Raw genomic sequence first — 20,889 nt, 5'->3', positions numbered from 1 at the left:
AGGGGCCTTTTATCCATAATCCCCTGAGGGTAGAAATGGAGGGGTAGGGGCCCCAGTGCACCCATCCTCCTGCAGACATGGCACCACAGCAGCCTCGTGGGTTGTGGTCCAAACACTCAATGAATGGGGAGCAGAGACACCAGCAATCACAGGCAAGAATCACTTCTTCAGTGGCTCAGCTAGATTTGTTCTGGGAAGAAATGGACACATTTACCAATAACTGAGGTTGCTGCCTGACTGCAAAACCTGGCTACTGCCTCCAAAATTCACTGTTGGCTGACTCGGTCCCAAACCTGACGTGACTCTCCTCCCAGCTGAACCCTGTGGGGAAGGGCCGTGCACCATTCAGCTCTCAGTCCTCCCGGTATCATTCCTTTCTTCCTCCGAAATCAGTAATGCTGCTGAAAGGGTTACTTACAGAGAGCTCAAATATTGTTTTAGACCATGTATGCTATGGCTGACTACGTATACAGGGCCTCCAGCAGAAAAACTTTTAGGAAAATTACAAGGAGAAAAACTATGAGAAACATTTTTTTCTTTGACTAATGAAGTAAGCACCCTGACAGGAGAGCTGTGTGCTATATTTATTTCAGCAGCATCGAGTTATCTTCTTTAATGCACGAGGCACAGGGGAAGGCAGACAGCAGATAATGCTGGAAACGGTAATGGGATGTGGAGTCAAACGAGAGCGGAGCTCGTGGTGCGTGTTCCTCCCGGATCCCTTTGGAGCCCCTCGGGGGTCTGCCTGACAGGGACACGGACATGGAGAGTCATCAGCCCCCCTCAAACTGCAGCAAGTTGAGAAGAGACGTGCAATCACAGCAAGCTCAAGCTTTTCAGAACGTAGGAAAACCCGCTTCCCCGCTGCACGGCAAAGCACCGTGTGTCTCCAAGAAGTATAAACGCTCTCTGCTGCGCGGGATGCGTGTTTTGTGTTAACCTGGTACTTCAAGGGCTATAGGACACCAAGGCATTGGAGAACAGGCGCACAGGGACGTTGACAGGAATGTTGTCTGCCTCTCTAATCCTTCAAGGCTTTCTTGGACAGGCTGAAGCACCGTGGCTGCCTTCCCAGGCGTGCTGAAGCTGTTCTCCTGCAACGCAGATGAAATGGGTTCCCCTGCTTTTCCAGGTCTGCAGCTGAAATCAGTAGTAGGAGAGCACCTGACGTAGCTGAATTCTTCAGGTAAAAATTGTGCCCGAAAGGGGAAAAAAAGTAGAAGGCAAGTGGCTTTCCTGCTGATCAGATCACAGAGCATCAGTTCTGTAGTGATGGTGGCCCCCGAGGGCTGGAAGGAGCGGGGAAGCAGGTCGGGGAAGGCTTGATGTCTTCTTCATATTGGACTAATGTGTGCGCCGTAGCCAAGGGTGAGCCACAGGGCTTATACGCTGCCAGCCTCAGCCCAAAAACTGGTCTCTGTCTGGGGCCATTACACCTATGCCCATGGATGCCACATGCTACCGGCAGCCAGAACAACGGTACGCTGGGTGAAGAGCGGTGGAGAATCAGACGGTCTTTAGCAGTATAGCAGTTTAAATAGTTATACAATAGTCACCGTAACTTTGGCTGTGTCAGGAGGTTGGGGTTTTTTCCACAGATACTTCTTGAAAAGCAAAATCATCCAGGCTCCAACATTTTCTCATGTAAAAAAGCAGAAATTGGTTTATTTTTGAGAACAATGCTGCACCAGCAAGTGGATTGTCTAGGAGGGTAACCTAATGCTTCCTTTTCCCAGCAATTTTCTTTTCAGCTGGTCTCCAGCCACAGGCAAATAGAAAATGGCTTCTCTTCAGGCACAGTGAATGTCTTAAGGGGCTTTTGAACCCTCCCACACCTCCCTCCTCCCCAAAACTCACCTGAGTTGCTGACCCTCAACAACTGCTCCGCAGAGACAGTGTGTGAACCATCCCACCCCATCCTGCCATTTTTCCAGGCATTCCTTTAACCTACCATGTATTGCCTTGTCACTGGAAGCTGTAAATGTCCTTGCTGCTTTCAAGGTCAGCGTTTACTCTACAGTGTTATTCCTGAGAGGTGTTTGTTCCATGAACAGCATCCAAACAAAAGACTCGTATCAGGAGGGTACACGATCCTATAGAGGAGGTGGATTTATTTATCACTGAAGTGATACACATTAAACCTCCTCATGTTACTTATAGCCAGGGAGATAGATTATTGTGGCTGCAGGAAAGGAACAGCTCTCCTGAAAGAAAATTAAGCTCCAGCTAATTTGTTCTAGGCTACTAAGAAAGCCAAGGAAGTGATCCTTAGCTCATCATAAGACAAATTCCTCCCAGTCATTTACAATATAATTCCTCTATTGTACATGCTTTCGAAAGGTTTTGTTCTAAGAAATCCCATGGACAATGTTACAAAAACAGGTTTTGTATGATGTTCCTAATGACTTTATTTTTTGAGGGCATCAGCATTTTTTCTGAGAGTACTTACCCTGCAGTAGTTCCTTCAGATTTCTAGTTCCATCCTATGGCTAAAACATGCTGGATCCATCCAGGGCCCACAGCTCTGTTCTCCCTCTGATTTATGAGGTGTCCCTGAGGAATTCTAGCAGAAGGACCACATGAAACCCTACCTCCCAACTGGCTATATGCAGAGCTGACTGAGGTTTTTTGATAAATGCTTCTTCCAGATCTTACTTTTGTCTGAACAGATTTGCCCATGCTTGGTGTGAGCTGTAAATTATGGAGTTCCATATTTGCATTTGGGAAATAGAGCAGCATGCATATGATAAAATCCGTCTTCCATCATCTTTCCAAAGAAACTGGATTCTGTCTGATGCCCCCCCTGCTGCACCATGCCACGAGTTACACAGGAGCACTGCTGTGATTCTACTGATCTCTGAAGTTCCTGGTCCCTCTGCGATTGCCTTTACAGATTCCTAAATCTATAAAATGATCTCTACATGGAACTGCACAAACCATTGTTTTCAGGCTGAAGTGACAATCCGAAAAAGAAAAAGAAAAAGAAAATGGCAGGGAAGCTGACTCTGGAGGGTGCTAAATATTCCCAGCTTCTCATAGGGTCCAATTTTTCTTTAAAGATGCTCTAAAGAGAGTGTAAATGTAGCTGCCCTCACTTTAAAGATGCATTCAAATCCAACAGCATTAGGATAAATGAGACTAAGGTCCATATGCCTTAATAAGCACTGACGTACTCGTTACCTCCCAGGCAGCCCTTAGCCATTTGTACAGTCAATCCAATAGTGCAAGTACCCTGTTGGATCACCCCGAAGGACAGGGACAGCTTTTTCTCGACATACTGCAGATGACTTGGTTCTCCGTGCACTTGTTCAGCAATGTTTTGTCCCAGGAGGGCTTATCCTCCAGAAGACCAGAAGCTTTACCTTTATGGAGTAGAAATGCCTTTCAGAAATACATAAAGCATGAAAACAAGGCATATCGCTTCAAATCTGTGTTAAAGATTTGCTTATTCAAATTAGATTTTCACAGAGTTTAGAACTCAATCCTTTTAAATGAGTGTTTTAACATGATTGATTGACTGCTCCAGGCATCTGACAGGTAACTGAATTCATAAGGTATTATTCTTATTCCCATATTTTAAGCTAAAGAATGATGAATAACAAATAGCAAATCTCTTTTCTGTGGACAAATATGCAGCTTCACATTAAATCTGTATGAAACCAGCTATTCCACAGATGCTACACAAATAAAATAAAATTCTCTGTTTGTTTGCAAATGGGAAGTTGCAAAACATGATCGAGCCTGGCAGCTATCAGGCATTTAGGCGAAGTTGTTATAAACTCTATTTTAGGCTTATAAATGCAGTAAAAAGTACCAAAAGTTGGAAACTAACCATAGTCGGTGGTTTTATCAGCCCTAGTTCAGAAAAAATATATGCTAACACATGCTTAGCTTCAGGCCTACGGATCTCTGGGCCATACTCATCCATATGAAGCTAAGCTTGCTAACATTCCATTTTCATCTCTCCTAAATAAATCAGGCTTAGGAGCATTTATATCAATAATGTTACAACATTCAACAGGAATATATGGGAGAGCAGAGGCAATTATATCAATAAGGTTACCACATTCAACAGGAAAATATGGGAGAGCGGAGACAAGTCTAGACACCAGCTGCTACTCGTTTGCCCCAGACAAGGTTTCTATATAACCTTTGATAAAATGGGAGTTTGTGTTTTCTATGATCCCAACTCCTTACATCTTTCTTAAAGTAACACTATAATAACTAAATTACTTGGGTTTGCTCTTTTCTTAAAACACAAATATTCTACTGTCATTTCAAAACATCGGAGTATTGCCCTTTGTAAGCAGCCTTTCCTGCTTTGATAACAATCTTGGATTTTGCTTTCTAGCACAATTGCTGTTTCACCACATACAGTGACAACTTGTTATCCCTGGCTCAAGGGACATAATCTTCCTTTTTTTGGTCTTCTAATCCACCACTGAATCACTGCTGCACTCTTGAAAGAGGAAAGTGAGCAAGAATTTCCTGTTTGCTCCACAGCTTTCAATTGCTGCATGGAATAAAAATGCAAGAACAGAAAGTGTGTAAGGGGTAAAAATTGTATGTTATACAACATTATAAATAGAAATCATACATTTATATTTTTATACTGAATTTTATAGATTTATAGGGGAATATAGCCAATATATAGGGGAATATAGCCAATATAGCCAATTTATAGGGGAATCAGCCAATATAAACAAGATAGATTTATAATTTCAGACATTTTAATGTCAAAAGACTCACTATGGTCAACTGCCTAAGAGGAAGCATGCCGTCATTGCTACATAGAATTAATCCCCAAAATCATCTTCAATAAACGTTCTTGAGGGCTTTATTCTCTTATATGCAAGAATAAGCAGGCAGGCTCCATGCTCTTTTTCCATACCAGATTCCTTTGGGATCCTCAGAAGCTTTGGATTTATCTTACATCCTACTGTGTGTAGGGTGGATCAACACAGATCTCAGAGGCTTCTCCTGCAAGGCGCAGGATTGTTTGCTGCACCTTAACCTTAGCAGAAGGTGGGAAAATATGCTTCCTGAATCCTTGGGCATCCCAAACAAGGGCACAACACTAGCAAATCTGAATTTCATCTACTTGGCTGCCTGACATATCCCTATGGGTTTCTTCACAGGTGACAGCAACCAGAAAAGTCTTCAGCCCAGTAAACTCTTCCTCCAGTCCATTCTTCTGATATGCTTTTAGGGCAGAGGCAGTACAGAGAACAACAGAGGGATGTATGACTTTATTACCTGTGAGAATGTTCGTTTATATTGTCAGAACAAAAAAAAAAAACGCAGTAGGGTGAACCAAATGCTGGCACAAAATGCTTCTTTACACACTTTCTTTCTTTAGCATGGCTTTTCTACTCCCACTTGGGAACTTCACGAAGACCCTTCTCAGCAGCTGGCAGTTTCCACTGATGGGAGTTACACGATTAGAAATATTTGTGGTGTTGAGCAAAGGTTTCAAGTAGACAAACCTTCTCATCTAAAGCTTGGGCATAGAAAGGAGCTGATCTATGGGAGTCTCTGTCTCTAAATGATTCTTTGATCAATACATCTCAATCTCTCAAGGACAGCTTTCAGATCACAGAGGCGGTAGCGGTGTACGGAGATTTCACTTCCCTTTCATGTGTGGGGTCAGTAAGACCAAGTCCATGTTTCAAGCATCTTTGAAGAATGGCCTGATCCTCCTTCTAGTGCCACTAGGATGCTACCCTGCAGGTAGCACTCACTGAAGGTTTAAAAAAAAACCCATCTTTTTGGCTAATCATGGCTGAACATGTCTTCAGCTTCACTATGTTCTTGTGTAAGGATTTTGATGGCAGAGGAGCAGCAGAACTCTGTATCCTTGCAATTCTGCAAAAGCAGGGAAAGACAGAGGCTCAGGGAATACAGAGCACTGAAGAATCGTGGTTACTGCAGAGTAAGTTTTTTTTGCAGGTACTCTTGTACCTGCAAATATGTCCTGTTGTAGATAGTCACAAAGACAGACAAGGGACTATCCATGGTTTCTGCTGAACACTGAATATTGTATTGCCCTCCTGAACCTGGCACTTGACCCAGTACCTAATTCCAGTTCCTAACATTCTATAAAGATTAGTGACTTACACCATGTCACTGCTTTGCAGGTTTCTGATTTGGCATATTTTTGATACCAGAAGAAAAAGACCTCTGAATTCTGCTTCAGTCAGCCTTGCTGTCTCTCTGGAGAGCTACACCAGCTACACTCTTATATGCTTTTCAATCCATACTGATATTCTTTGGGATGAGATAACTTGACCTTTAGGAAACCCATCTACAGCTGAACGTGCAAGAAATGACAGCCTGAAATGGTATGTTCTTGTCAGGATAATAAAGCCAAGCTCCAAAAAAAAGATCTAATGTATGCAGATTCCTTTTCTTTCAGTGGTGACTGTAATTTCAGGGAAAAGGCAAGCAGGTGATTGATTTGTTTATAAGGAGTCATGAGAGCACACTGGAGGTGAATTTCAAGTGTGCTCTGTGTTACAGCTGTGGAATAATACATGGGTTAAAGGGTCAGTCGCAGTGCCCGCAGCTCAGGTGTAGTCCTGGCTACCTGTTGGGGTTCAGAAAGATAGTTCAGGGTGAAAGGATATAATGAGCTTTCTGCGAAGCATTCAGAAAGATAACCCATGAGACATGGGAGGACTGAGTAGTTAAAATTGAAATTGTCCTTTGGAAAATTTTCTATACCAATGATTAAAAGAAGACCGAGCACAACTGCACCATCTGAGATTTCGGAGAGACTATATAATGCTAAATAAACAATGAGGGTCTCTCTACTGTGATAAGTACTCAGAGATTTTACAGCGATTGCCTGGAGGAAGCCCACATGTTATATGGCTGCGTTTGTTGGTAACTGCTTCCATTTGAAGAACTTGTTCTCCCGGCAGAGGTTTTCCTAATCTGCAACACAATTCTCTGGACCTGTGAGAAGTACTTGCTCACCCATCGGCTGTCGTGGCTTTGGGTCTGTGTATGTCCATGGTACTGAGAGACAGCGTGTGGGTAGGTTGATAGCTGCCTTGGAAGTTGAATATCTGACATACATCCGTCAGCCAACACTGCCTCAAGTCAGTGTAAGAGTAGTTTTTCCTTTTTGATTCTAGAAACTATGCTGGGAATTGGGGAATTCACTGGAGAAAGTGGTCTCTGTTTCGCTGAGGGAAAAATCAAACCAACCCATGACTCAGGACTTAGGCTCCCTCCAGAGGAGAAATTCAGACATTTCTTTTAATCCCTGATAACATATAAACCTGTCATAGGGGATTCCTATAAAGCATGGACCCTTCACGACTGGTCATAGACAACCTGCTTAGCAGTTGCTGACATGTTGAAAGTTAAGGGAAAAAGAAGAATTTTCCAAATACCTATGCTACGTATCATGGTGATGATGGCACAGCGGCACCCATTTTTCAAAACGGTCCTTATGTGATTTGTTGAATGCAGTATGTGAATTCTGCCCTAACAACCCTTCCAGGCAGATAAAGAAAGGAACTGAAGAAAGGCAGTGATGCAAGCCCAGAGGCTGGAAGGGAGTACTTATGGCTATCCATGACCTTGCCATGGACTCCTACCACAGCACGGGCATCCTGCTTGTTTGTGTTTCTGCTGATAGCACAGCCTGAAAAATGTTGCCCAGACATACTGAGATAATGGGAATGAGTAAAATATTAATTCCAAAGGCACATCTGCTTGAAAAATTCTAGAATGATGACTTATTCGTAACATCAAGTAAAGTACAGATCTTTTGTCTAACTGTCATCTCAAAATGACAGTGAACTAAACCCTTGGTAATGGGCTCATTTATCCAGCCCAGTTAAATTCTAATTTATCTTTCTAGCTTGCGCTACAGCATCACAGAAGGAGCAGCTCTTAGGGTTCAGCACGTTGCTGTGAATTATTGAATGTGAAGCTGCCAAAGCTTTTTGTATCAGATTCATAGTATATATTTGGCACAATTTTGTATTCATTATTGCCAGAAACAACAGGATATAAAAATTAATTAGATTAATTAACATCAATTTGTACAAATGAAAGATGACCTTTGTTCTCTTTCATAATTTTGGTAAACTTTTTGGATATTTCTGACAAAAAAATGAATATTAATGTCTGTTTTTCTCTCACACAGGAATGCACGCTTATTACTTATACTCCCAGAATCCTACAATAATAATGGATTTTCTCAGATTATTTGCTAAGAAGTATGTAGTGTAGTATCTGGGGCTGATATTCTGCTACAGATCATATTCCTATAAATAGCTCATGCGAAGAATCATGCTTACACCCAAGGGGGTGCTTGGTTAGGGAAGACTCCCCCTCGCTGTTATAATCTGACATTTCTCAAGCCTGCAGTATTTTAAGTGCAGGAGAGAGAATGATCTAAAGACAAATTCAGCATCTCAAGCTTTATTTTCATTACACTTATACCATATAATAACTCTATCTTTTCTGACCATGAGGGCTCAAATCAGTTGAAAAATATATCCAGCTTCCATAGAATAGAATAAAATCCTACTGATTTGGGACTTGTAATATAAGGCATGTTTTGGCACACAGCTGTTTTATGTAGCTTTTGAACAGGTGCTGTTCTCAGATCTTCCATCAGCCTGTGAGGGGCCTGAAAAAAATCTCAGCTTCACAGTGCCTCTTTTTCTCCGTCTCTTAAATATGACTCATACTCCTCTTTGCCATTTTGTCACTAGCCATGACAAGCAGCCAAGACTCACTGTTGCAACTACGAAAAAGGCTCTGGTTGTGCAATACTTTTTTGGGGACAGACATATTCCAATTTTTTTTTTTTCCATTTTGATCCCAAACACTCAGTTTATGAGCATTGGCAATAAGACATGGCAGATGCCCATTAAAGTATGTGGTTGCTACTACATTCTCAATACAGTTACCAGCTTTCTGACGATGTGGAAGTTTCTTGTGTTGGCAACAGAATACACGCAATGTCTTGCTCTGTAAGTCTTGACTGAGGAGGACTTTTGCAAAATTGTATGAAGTCCTGTTTTGAAATTCTAATCCCAAGTGTGATGATTGAAATCAGATTTTTGCAAAAGAAAACTCCAGTCTGCCTATTTGGTAGGGTTGTATAATAATACATTATTTCATATATGAAATGAAATTTGTTTATGAGATACATCAGAGAAGACTCAGTCATTCAGGAAATGGTGTCTGACCAAATACATAGAATGTGCTCTCTCTGTGCTTATTCTTATAAACAATATTTTTAGTGGAAATGATGTCCTGTGTCAAATTTCAGCACCTCAGAGTTTGCATTATGTGTAGAATATCCACTCTGGAATATATTTATTTCTCTAGAATCTGTCCATATTGCAACTGACAAGGTAAGGAACAAGTTCAAGCACAAGCTGAATCACACATATCTTAAGCAGATGATTTACATGTACAATATTTTGAGAGATGAGGGATAAACTGAGATCTGTGAGGTTTCTCTGGATTATGAAATATTTCATACGGTAGCTACTTTGCTTAAGAAAGTGGTATTTTAGTCATTGCAGCCTATTTTTTCCCACACACTGTGCCATTAACACATATTTTCCTTTCACTCAATGTCTTAAATGTAGACCAGCAAGAAGAATGACTGATATATTGTACTTTCTGTCCATTAAACGTATGAATGCATTTCCAAGCATACTTGTATGCGCAGGAATGTAGAGCGTAAAGACCCCTCTATTTCAGACCGACCGGAGAGCTAAAAAAGAAAGAAATCCCCTTACGGCCCCCTGCCCATGCAGTCCGTTGGTTTGAATGAGCTGTACTGTCTCACAGCAGCCAAACCAAACTGAGCTGCGTCCTGTGGAGGACTCGGCGTGGGGGGGAACGGAGCGGGACCCGGTGTCAGGTCTGTGCTGGGGACCTGGCTCGTCCCCCCACAGATGCCAGGACCATCTGCAGGGCTCCCCGCGGCAGAGCCAGCCTGCGAGAGCGCTGGGATCGCGACGAGACGGTTCTTCTTCCACTCCGAAACACGGCGCGAGCACAGGGCAAGTTTGCAGCCTTCGGTACCCAAACCCCTCTAAGTATATATTTAAATAAACCCCGCACAGGCGTTTGTGCGTATGCCAGGCCTGCCGTCCGGCTTTTCCAGCCTGAGTGACAGGGAGAGCATCTGCGTAACTGTAGTAGAGATATCATGCCCTGAGGGCCAGACTGCTTAGTCCTGCTCAGCTCTTACTCTGCTCCTTTGCAAAACTATTCTTCAGTTCCTCTGGTCTATCAGAAGTGAACAGACCCAACTTTTCTCCCCTCGCACCTTGCCGGGTCCCCCTTTCATTTGCTGAAGGAAGCCAGATGTATCGAGACTCCTATGGACCAAGACATCAAGCGTTTAGAAGCCTGGCCCCTACCACAGCTGGTTGTTCGTGCCTTTCCTTGGTCTGTGCCATGACAGCGGTGTCTTCTCCAGCTGCGTCCCCTCCCTCAAGAGCTCCTCTCCCACCGTGCCTTGACTCTCCACCTGCGCCGGCAAATGGCGAGACTCACAAGCCTTCCCCCAAACCCGCATTTTGAAGTCAGCGTTCCGCTCCCAGGCCTCCTCTTCTGCCTTCTCACAAGCCCACCGACTGCCGTGCCTATTTAATTCGGGGACAAACACACAGTCCCTCGTTCGGAACTATGTGCAAATGCTTTCCGTGATGGTTGGTGGTCTACCAGAAGGCGTCCTACAACAGTGGTGTTTGCCACAATATAATCAACCCATCTTGAAGTGCAACATGGAATGGAGTGGGATATGGCACTGTCAGTAAGTATTAAAATACTTTACCTGATCGAGTAAAATGCAGCATGGTAAAATGAAATACTGAATTGAAAATTAACTGCAGCCACAGAAGAGAAAGTTACAATACAATTCTAACTGTGGTTTCAAAGAAAAAGACTTTAGGTACCATCATACTAACAAGACAGTGGCACTGTCTCTAAAAATGGATGATTTGGCGCTTTCTTAAATTAACTCTTTTGTGTACCAGTAGCATTAGTCCTTTGTTTTTCAGCTTGCATTTTGCATAGCTCACTCCTTCGTAGCGATAGATCGCCATTCTGCGAGTTTTAGATTGTCAGTCTGGCTTGATTGCTCTTCATTTGCTTGTGAGCATCACTAATAAAACACTCAGAAAGCTGCCTGTTCTGTGTGTCAGGGAATAGCTAGGTTCTTTTATTCCTGTCGACAGGCACTTACCTGTCTTTTCACCAGTGTACCTGGAATGCCTTGTAGCAGATGAAGGAGATTTAAAAAAAAAACCACCAAACGACCAACAAATACTGAAAAGGCCAGTCCAAAGGGAAGGACTAGGAAAGCAAATGATGTTTAAGCTGTTGATGGTATTCAGGACTGGCAGAGTTGTGAATACAAGCTGCTGCAAAACACGGAATAGGCTGGAGAGTTCATTGTCTCAGTTCCCAGAAATTTTAAGCTCAGGCACACGCTGAAATGGTGAATCTTTATACTTCATGTTGAATGCACACATGGATCTGACTGGACCAAACGGTGTCCACTTCAATTATGCAACTGGTGCAGTTAAATTCCACCGGGATACTGCCCAAAACATCAAGATGTGTCAGGATGAGCCTTCTGTTACAAAAAAAACTAGAGAGACAGAAGTAACAAAGTCAGCCCCAGCCTTTACCTATTGCAGGCTCATCCCATGCAGTAAGTTCTGGATCAGAATTATAAATATGTGACACAGCTAAAAAATAATAAGTTCATGATTTTAAAGGTAAATTAAGGCAAATCAGACCCTGAAGGGGTTAGGGAGCCACTAATTATATCTGCCAGAAGAAAAGCAAATAATACTTAGCATTAAATCAAATGTGCCCCTGAGGCTGTAGTCGTGAGCCCTTGTTCTTACAGAATGCCTTAAATTAGTTGCATAAAGGTTCACCAGCTTCTGTAGGATTTTATTGTAAACTAAAATTAATTTCATTTTAAAACTGAAGAAATGTATTTGAAACCAGAATTGTTACATTAATATTACTATACTTAGTGTTACTAATATTAACTGTTATTAATAAAGTACATGGCATCTGCTAGGGCCAGCAATTAATTTCTTACTCATACATCTCTCTCCTGTGGCTCATGCCAAAACCCCACGTCAGTCTGCCACCACGGCCTGCCGTTCCGCTGACAGCAGTGCCTCCACAATCTGTTCGTTCTTCATTTAGTGCATGGGCTTGGCTGCGACCACAGCCAAATCAACAGCGTTTATCCTTATTCCAGGACCTGGGGCCCATGCACAGCGCAGAAGTCACTAAGGCAGACCGGGCCATCAAAAGCAGCTCTGATGACAGCAGTGATTTCCTTAAGTGGCCATGGATGGGTCCTGGTCCAAGCTTCTTGCCAACAGAATTAAGTTTGGGGCTCACATGGATTGGTGAGCACAGAGCAGATCCAGCAAGTATCCCTAAGCCAGGTACGGCTCAAGCGGACGCTCAGGCACTACAACGCATCGTGGTACCCGGAGTCACCAGGACAGACATATGGGCAGGGTGTCTCTTCTCGAGGCTGCTGGGCAAAATTTAGGGCAGTGGCTGGCAGCACCTTCTGTAGGAGTGCCAAGATTGCTGGCACAGAATTCAGGTCATTTGTCCTTAGGAGAGGAGAGACATAGGTAACGACATCAACCTCAAAGTCATCCCGTGAAAGCTCACTGTGGGAATTTTGCCACTCACTTCAACAGCAGCTGGGAGCCTCCACTGCTTCTGTCAAAGAAAACTGAAACTTTGCTCTGGATGTTGAGAAACTCTAATGTAAGACAGATAATTCTGGGTCGCAGAACTCTTAACATGCTAATTTCCCATTGATTCCTTGATAAATCAATAAAGTCAAAAATCCTCAGTAACCCTCCCCTTTTAATCATCAGACAGTGACATAATGAATTAAGTCTACTGACTCACAGTAGTGGGTTGCATAATGGAAATGCCCTTGGAAATGCATGCTTTTGTACTCTTCATGTTTCCCCATTGCAATTCCATAGATTTATACATCATCAATGTGCTATTTCGGGCTAATATATTGCAAGGACATTGGGGTGGTGGCAGTTTATCAATGACTTTTTGTCCTCCTTTTTTTCATTAGTGCTATTTAAGAAGGCAAGCTATTTCTGTCAGGAGCTTCCTATAAAACTAATGGATTTTACAGTATAACCGTAATAGTGCAGTATTATGCCTGTCCCTTCCTTGTATTAATTATGACCATATTTGCATTCAGGATGCAACCTTATCTGAATCCAATGCAAATTACTATCTTTGAAGGAGGACGGCTCCAGCACAACAATTATTAGAGCTGTCCCTGGAGGTAACAAGACACTACTGCATGTGCTACCTAAGGGCCAGAGCAGTACCTTTCTTGATCCACACAAATGTATCTCAAACAATGTTTCTCTGGAACTGGAAAATCTGCATTGTAATGTAGATTTGGGGGTTAGTCTAACTTTCTCTTTTTTTGCCTGTACATTACCTCACTGGCATTCAGTCAGTATTATGTATGACCATAACGAGGTTCACCTCAACATACTTTCTTTTTCAAATCAGTCAAAATAGGCAGTAATCCATTTTTCATAAATATTACTTTTATTAAGAGAGATTTAATAGTTCCTCCTTTTTTTGGAATCTACCTGAAACAGCCTGGTATTTTTCATCTACCCACCTCGCAAGTGACAGACAAATAAGCCTTTGCTTTTTCCCGGGCTCCTAAGTCAGCAACATTAATTCTCAAAGGCTCCAGCTCTGGGAAGAACTGGAAAGCCACGTAAGTACATTCTTAAAGCCCACTTATTCAGTGAGATTAAAAGTATGGCTGATGTCCATTTCAATACAGAAAGCATTAACTCCAAATTCAAGGCCAGATAACTGTGCATGCTGGTCTACTGTCTCAAACAACAGACTACTCTTCGGGTTTAAAACACATGCAAAAGAGCACTGCTAAATCTTGAGCTTTGAGTCATAAGTGTAGCAGAAGAGCGGGGTGCTGCCTGGAAATGCGACTGTCCATGATGCTGGCTGCTGAAATAAGCACATCAGAGGGTCACTGACTTCAAAAGTATGCAACTTCAATAATTTTTTCTGTTTCATAAAAGAGAGCTGCATAGGCTATGCAAAACTTCAAAACATTCAGTCTTTCTGCAATCCTTGCCCTTGCAAATGAAAAGCCAAAAGAAAATTGAAAAAAGAAGAAAACAACAAAACTAGAGAGCTGCCTTCTCCAGGGGAAATTTACTCTTTTCTTCACTGGGATATATTTCTGAAAGGGGCATTGTAAAGGGGTTTAAGCACTTTCTTTCTAGATACTGTATGCCAGGTGGAAGTTCTCAGGTAAGACAATGACTTATGGTGCGGATGATGGGTAGTCACAAAGATCCTTACAAAATAAAGCTGCCAGATATCCTGGGGCCATCAGAGCCGATGTGTAAAATGAAAAAGTGCAGATTTGTCTTGACTTTCCGGGTGAACCCATTCAACAGGTGGTGCAAAAGCACCTCGTAGTTCAACAGCTGGAAACAGCCCTTGTAACAGCAGATGTCCCACCATGCGACACACCACCAGCTGCAGGGACAGCCAAGAGGACCTCTCAGTGCGCCTCACTTTGCTTAACCCAGCAGGCTGTGGGACTGGTTCCCCCCCGAAGGGATTTACAGGTAATATGGTCTTTCTGCAGCATCGTTTGGGGGTTCTCCGTTCTGTACAGGTAAGAGAGGGGAGGAAGGATAAAATGTTGTTGAAACTTCATTAAAGAATTATGTACTGCTCTGTTTACAGTTAAAACCAGGGTAAATTCTGAGAGAAAGTATTAGAAATACACCCAGTGATACTGCTTTGTGTTCGCTGCACACTGTGGGAATTACACCTGAGGGACAGACCCTGAGGACACCAATTCAATGGCTTCACTATATCACTGGAGTTTTCCAGATGCTTTTCAACCATGTTTTCATTAAGTATCTATTCATAAGCTCATCACTTAATGAAAGAAAGCAGTTAAATGGGAAAGAAAACAGTTTCAGAAAATTACATATGTATAATTTGATATTGTTTGCCTGTCTACTGACACGTATAACACTTTTCATGCATTTTTAAGAAAAAAACTCATTTTCTTATATGTACGTACAGAGAAATACACACAGAGACAAAATATACAGGCATAGGCAAGTGCACTCAGACTTTCTTTTCCAAACAACAAACCAGGCTGCTTGAGGCTTTCCAAATTCAGTTAGATGCCCTTTGCATTGCACAGCTTCCCAGACCCATCTGTACAAGCTTCTGTCACACAGCCATCCTCAAAGTGCATGTATTAAAATTTAAGCTAGGTTGTTTACAGAATAGTTCCAAGACTGTCCCTTTGTGGAAGTACTGGTTTGCAGAACATCTGTTGCTTTCAATAGTCAATACAGAGCCATTTGTTTCATCTGAAAGCAATGGCATTTCCCTGTGCTATAACCATGCTCCCATGAATCAAAGGAAATATGTTAAGACCATTCAGCCATTATTAATCTTTTATCTGGGGACTCTGTCTTTCTCTGATCACATATTTATCAGCATTAATTTTGGCTTGATTTTTAATAGCCTGTTCTCTGTGATGATTTCTACTAAATAGGAAGACACTCAGAATCTGAATGGGTAGAATGGCTCAGTGTGGATTTATCAGTGGGTTTGGCTTCATTTCTGTATGTCCAAGTTGATCCATTGTGTTGAAAAAGCAAATAACTAGCAACTGTGTCAGCTTCCCTTTGGCTAGCATCAATTTCCCTGAAAAGAACTTTCAGCAAGCAATGTCATCCTAGCCCATAGTGGTTTACTCCTGTTTTTCTTTAGACTTGCCCTTTTTTTCTCTTTCAAGTTTCATTGGTGTTAGTCAGAATTCAATATAAACCTAGACAAGTTTATATTAAGTATTACTTAAGTTACATCACTGCAAAGACAAGGCAGGCTAAGGGTCAAATGTGCAAAACATGATTCAAACACATCGTTACTGAGATATTTTATGTAAAGATTTGTTTTTCTTATCCACATCACTTCTCTGGAAAGCAGCAGGATTACTGAAGATGTCTGAAAAACATGAAATTAAGGGCTTGATTTTTCTCTTGGACAAGTTTATAGGGAAAGTATTGCATTGGTCCATTTTGACTTAGTAGACTCTGATGTAAGAGGTAACCAGGATGCAAAGTACGGGGAGTTCAAGTAAATCCCATCTTGAAATGGTGTCCTGCGTAAACTTCTCATTGTAAAAGCTACTGCAACTTCTAAATTGAGAACATCAGGACTAAAAAGATGTAAAGATGTACAACATTGGTAAAACAACAGAAACATTTCTAGTTCTAGCTCTCAAACACTTGTGCATCATATAAAGATCATCAGAGAAACTCCTAATCGTCATTGTTATGAAATTTTTAACTTTTAGGCTTAGGAATTAGTTGGGGTGAATGAGTAAACAGATTATATGGCAGGAAATTCCCTCTAGCTTCTGAGAGGCATTAGTATCTCTGCTTTTTACCCTTTGCAGGAAATGCTTTACATTCAGGGAGTAATGAATCAATAAAAGAATCAATTTACAAAAAGTATATGAGAGTCTGGGGAATTACTCCTGACAGACTGCACAAGCTGAGATTGGATATCCTATTTCTTAGGAGGCATGGCCACAGCATCTTAAAAGATGGATGGTAGTGTGAACTAGTCTGCCAATTTTGGTCACTCAGAAGACAAGTTATTGGACATGTTTATGGTAGAGGTGCCTGCAATTAAATGACATGGGGACAATGTGTTTGGAGGGATCTTGACCTTACCTATTGCCAATAACAAAATTTAACAATTAAAATAGAAATAGTCCTTTTTAACAGGAGCTTTGAGAAATTCTTTTTCAAAACTAAAGCTGGGCAACATGAAGTATTACATTAAACTACTGCCCTAGTTTGTTATTGTCCCCATTAAGAACGACAGGAGAGCCTACATTTTCTACTTGAAACTGGGATGCATGTAGCCCTTTCCGAGTCATATACACAAAGCCAAGCTGCTTTGAAATGCTTTCTTGGGATATAAAAACAATGTATAAATTGTTAAACTAATAGTACATGTCTGCTGAAGAGAATGTAGAGTCTGGAAAGCTTCACTGGAGAATCAGATGTTTATTCAGCCAACACTTGTAGATGGAGGCAACATCTGCATGTGTTCTCTCATAGGTAGGTCCAGCTCTCCACCTCTCTTCCTCTTCCCACAAAAAATCACAGCTGGCTGTTCTTCTTCCACTACAAAGCAGGTGCTTCAGGCCTCCAGTGAACTTATATTGCATGAGAACACCATGTTGTTGTGCTGAAACTTGGTCCTGAATTAGGCATTTCAGACAGGCTAATAGATTGTGCATAGGTACCTTTTAGCTTGTCACCGACCTAGACCATTGAATGCACAAAAAAGTTATTAAGGCAGTGGTCACACAAATAGAATAATGAAATAAGGGCCTTTAAAAGTTACAGTTCCAGCACTTCTGTTAGTTTGAGGGATTCTTGCTGCTGTAGTATTTTCTGCTCACTTGACTTCACAATGGAAATCCTGGTAATCATCATTCATTTTATCTGCCCCAGTCATTTCACCTGAAGCATAGAAATTGTTCTGCTTGCTCTCTCATGAACATATCAGACTGCAGAGGCTGTGAAAGGAGTGCTGAGTGATTCCACCAGTAAAGGAGAAGAAATAGGATACCTGGAAGGAAACCTGAGTCACTTCTTGATTGGAACAAATGCTAAAAACATGTAATTTCCGCTACCGATAATTTGGAAGAAAAACAGCCCATGAAGATTCTCTTTCAATTTGTGATTTTTAACATTTGTTTCTAAACTACTACAATTTAAAATTAAATTAAGGTAATTTTTCATTTAGGAATGTAAAACCATATACATATATTTCTTGAAACATTTTTTCCAGTGAGAAATCTATCAAAGCCAACTCACTCTTGTGGCCAGTATCCTTCTTGAAATATCAGCAGGAAAATCAGTGAAAACAGATTTGCAGGAAATTTTTAAATTTTATTTGGAAAAAACCACTACCTGGATTCTCTTCTTGACAGTACCTCAGTTTCTACATGCTCTAGATTCCAAAAAAATACCCCAAAACCATTATGAAATACTATTTTCCAGAGGGAAGAGAATAATCCAAGGGAGATGGCATGCAAAGCAGATTCCCACTTTGTGTAGCATGTATAGTGGTTGGCTACAAATGCAATCCCCATTTTCCTATGAGCACAGATGGCATCTCTCATGGATGTGAGGAGGGTTGAGGATGCAACATTATGAATATTGGAGCAGTCACCCTTCCTGAAGGGCAGCCACTTTCTGACTGCCTGTGAAATGATTTAGCTTTTCAACTGCTTTTGCAGGGCAGCAGCTCACAGGCATCACACAGGCCAGCATTTACCAGACACGGTGTAGTGCAGGTACGTTGGGATCAGTGAGCTCCCAAAAACAGTCAGGGAAACTCCTGAGGTGCGGACTGTGGTTCTGGGCATGTTCAAAGCACTTAATTAATGAAGCTGAGTGCTGCAAAGCTTCAGCATTTCAGGTTTCTGAAAGCAAAATGACTAAAAGCTCTTTCACTCCTGTTTATCGGCTAAAAAAGTTATTTTTTTTTCTGACTTAGAAATGTCCAAAAAGTCAGTGGCTTTCTCCACCAAGCTTTATTTTTCAGCTGAGACCCAGTGCCAAAGGTGCAAACTGAATTAAAGGCTAGTAGGAGGAATGAACTGTCTTCATGTTATAACCATTTAGATTTGTAAATTCAAAGGCCTTTCAAAGAGAATAAAAGACAACTTAATTTATGATTCATCATATTATGATGAAAATGGGGGGAGAAAGAAAGTGATAGCTTGTTCAGTCTTCAGACTTCCATCAGCAATTTTATTTTGTTGTAAATGTATCTCCTTCCTACATCTGGCTCAGAAATCAGCTTGTTAAGTACTTAGAATTGCTGTAGGATAGCGAAACCTGGAGGTTATGAAGAAAGAAGCCCTTGTGGGTTTCTGTTGTTGACAGGAATAACAAAGCTAGAAAAATAGACCTATTAGGTTAGGGTTGAGGTTGAGAAAGCATTCCCTTCTAGGTATAAATACAAGGTTGCTTTACTCTTAAAAATCACAAATATATGTGGATTTCTGAGTAATTGTAACAAAAGGTCATCAGTAATCTTTAGGCAAGTTATCTAGTATTTTACACTGTAGAGCTAATATACAAGTAGCATAACTGATTCTCCATCTGGATGACAAGTTCACATCGCAAGACTTACAGAAATTGAACAAGATAACCGCTTTCAGTACCCTGTAGCAACCTTTAAATCCAGAAACCAGTTTTATATATGTGTGGTTTGGGTGGTGGGTTCTTTTCTTCCCTCAGTATTCATCCTTCAGCTTAAAGGCCATTGTCAAGTGCTTTGAATTTGTTGCTCTCTGTAGGAGTTGTTAAAGCTGACTTCAGGGTTACTGCTTTAAACACTTCATGCTGGAAAATCTGTCATTTCTTTGTCCCCTGATATTTCTTCTCCAGTTTCCATTGACGAAGCGCATACTGATCCTTAATTAACAGAAACACCTTTATTGGACTGAGAAACACGGTTTCTAGACAGCTAATGATTCGTTGGATTTTCCCCAGAACATAATTTAAAGTTGAATTCTTCTTGTCATAATGGAAATACCTTAAAAGTTTATCCTCATAGATAAAATACAATGAATAAAAAATAAGCCAATAGCCAAGGAAATTAGCTGGTTAAGTAGCAAAGTTTAAAACCTACTGAAGTATAGTTGGCCTCATTCAGAAGAAAGAGATCTGACCCAAGAGAAGTCAGTTGGGAAAACAGCAAGTCACCACTGGCAATGTGCAGGAAAGAAGGTGGAAGAGCAAAGAGGGAATATGGAGAATAATTGCCAGATGTAACACAAACCTGATTAAATTCTCTAGCTGTTACAGAAACAGGAATTCATGAGTGAATTAGTAAAACCCAAAACAAGATGAGCAAAAACTAAAAAGACTCAACAATAGAAATAAACTAAAAGAATTCTTTGAATAATCCCTTCCTGCCATTTCACAACAAAATTATACACCCACTAATCCAGGATCAGAATTTCAAGTAGTGAAGATAGGCCACGAACAGAGACTCAAGATGAACAGAAGTACAAGAAGAGAAGCTGGAACAAACTGGCAAACTGAACAGCAACAACTCACTAGGACTGGCTGGTACCTATCCAAAAACCCTGTGGGTGCTGAAGACGGAAGGGATTTAATGGCTAATAAAATATGCAATCTCTGGTTAAAATGGGCAGCTATATTGGAGGCTTGCAGGCTAGCAACTGCTCTAGGTCTAAAAAAGTCAGTAGGGATCTGGGGAATTACAGATCATGGAGCTTTATTCCACTATCAGTTAATCTTGTCAAAACAATAATTAAAAATAGTCTTTAAAAAAAAAAAACAGTCTTCTAAAACACCTCAAGGAACATGATAGGACCAATGTACGGTAGAACTGTCAATCTTTAATACACATAAAATCATTGAGAGAAGATGAAAATCATGAGGCACGCAAATTTGCAGATGGCAGAAAATTATTTCATTTGGCAAGACTAGAGAAGATTGTAAGGTGTTCTGTAGGGACCTCATAAAGATGTACTAGTGAGAAGCATAATGTCTAAAAATCAGTACTGGCTGATATCCAGGAGCAACAATTGAAACGAACAGCTTAAACTATTTGCATGTACAGTTACCCTGAGCAATTTGCTGACCCAAATTGGTTTTGGAGCCAAGATACCTAAAGGATTTTTTTTTTTTTTATTTAATGAAAGTCGGTATACACTATAAAAGATCTGTGACAATTATA

The sequence above is a fragment of the Buteo buteo genome, chromosome 25, assembly GCF_964188355.1.
Source record: "Buteo buteo chromosome 25, bButBut1.hap1.1, whole genome shotgun sequence".
In the NCBI taxonomy this organism is placed as follows: Eukaryota; Metazoa; Chordata; class Aves; order Accipitriformes; family Accipitridae; genus Buteo; species Buteo buteo.
The sequence above is the reverse complement of the archived record's forward strand: the minus strand, read 5'-3'. Positions refer to the sequence as shown.